Source organism: Nanorana parkeri, unplaced genomic scaffold (assembly GCF_000935625.1).
Source record: "Nanorana parkeri isolate BGI_ZX_2015 unplaced genomic scaffold, ASM93562v1 scaffold1690, whole genome shotgun sequence".
Lineage (NCBI taxonomy): Eukaryota > Metazoa > Chordata > Amphibia > Anura > Dicroglossidae > Nanorana > Nanorana parkeri.
Window position 1 is genome coordinate 131,535 of NW_017307958.1, and position 1,624 is coordinate 133,158.

The 1,624-nt window shown below is 43.8% G+C and overlaps 1 protein-coding gene across 1 annotated transcript in view; it reads right to left on the reverse strand.

Moving 5' to 3' along the window:
• Positions 1-873: 873 nt before the first annotated feature.
• Positions 874-1,624, reverse strand: part of PROM1 (prominin 1) — a 160,802-nt gene continuing 160,051 nt past the window's right edge. Inside the window, exon 30 of the mRNA XM_018571167.1 lies at positions 874-1,236. The gene's annotated coding sequence lies outside the window, so the exon portion shown is untranslated. The remainder of the gene's footprint in view (positions 1,237-1,624) is intronic.

Here is a 1,624-nt window from a genome sequence, read left to right on the forward strand (position 1 = left end):
GTTCAGAGGAGTACAGAAGAAGTCTAAGACTGTCTGCAGAGTCTCTGGAGAGAGACTGTTTCTTGAATATAGGCTGGTCCATGGGAAGGACAGGACCAGGCCTAGGACTATGTAGAGCTACAAAGATTCCCTAGTTTCCCCACAGAGGGAAACCCACCGTGCTAGGACTGACAATGGATGGGATTCCGGAGAATAGTAAAGTGCTAGAAGACTGACGATACTTGCCAGTGTGCCTATGGCCGAAGTAAGTCGTGACTCTGGGCTGCACCTGGGCTGATGTACCTCTCTCTCTCTAAATTGTATCACCATGCAAGTAACAAGTGATGTGCCGTCACCCCATTCGGGGGTGGCTGAAATGTATGCTTTATACCAAGTTCATTCTTTCAAGTAAAACCAACAAAAAGACAATCTGTGTGGACTGGTTCTTCTCCCTCCAACCTTTGAGAAGGTGGGGTTCTACCGGAGTGTGATGTTGGACTGTATCGTGGCTGTAACCATCTGAGGAGGGTAGGTGCGCAGTGGGGCTATGCCTGACACAGGGTGCCATTCATGGTGGCCTTTCTCCCTAAGGGGGAAGAAGTGCCGAAGACCGCAGAGGCGGTTGAAGCCATGAGGCCCTATGTACGCAGTACTACACGTGTGGGAGTGTTTGCACGAGGCCAAGGCCGTGGCCCCTGACCGTGGGGTGTCTGGTTTCGAGTTGCATGCACGGGGTTACCCAGCCAAGCCAAAGGGAACACACACGCAACACCCCGAGAGTGAACCCCGCCTACAAACAGAGCGCAAAAGATTTTTTATTAAACAATGTTTACTTTTGTCAGCCATACAAGTGAATTTTTTTACAAACTGAAATGGTAAGCTGTTAGCCCCCCTCCCCTTTTATGTTCTTTTACACAGAATATGTAAAACTAATATACCATAATAAATAGTGAGTATAAATACAAAAAGTTCTTGATACAAAAATTAGCACTAGTGTAAACACTTGTTAATAACTTCACTGTTGCGCTATGCATAGCATTACTTCTTGGCAGTGAAGGGTTTGTGTGTTCAAAACAAATAAAAGTATTGTTGCAGGCGGTGAACTTTATTCCTACGGCCCATGTAAATAGTTATTGAAAGGAATGTTTGAATCCTCCTCGGCAACGTCTTTTAGACAGGATCCTGGTATCTGTATTGCAGACGTTAGACATTCTGCACAGAATGGTTGTATTGTCTTCACACAGAATAAAACCACACCTAGAAGCAAAAGGGAAATGCATTTATAAGGAGGAAAATTTTATTTATTTATGTTTTCCAAAAAAGTAAACAGATATAGGGGATTAACATAATAGTTACACCATGGAGGTGGCACTTAAGGGATGGCTTTCAGCAGTTTCCAGAGGGTTGAAGAATCACTTTGATATGTTAATACTAGTGAGTAGTTAACATTAAGTTCTATGACAGTCACAGGCAGAGGAAGCTTGTTTAGATTTCCCTTTGCCAGATGAGACAGTGGGGTTTTTTTTTTTCTTCCCTTCACATCACTACATCCTGCTTTATTTTTGCCCATTCAACCTCTGCAGTAAACCCAATCAGGACAAACTGGAGCTTTAGTTTAGCCAAAAGAACAAAAGGAACCTGTGAC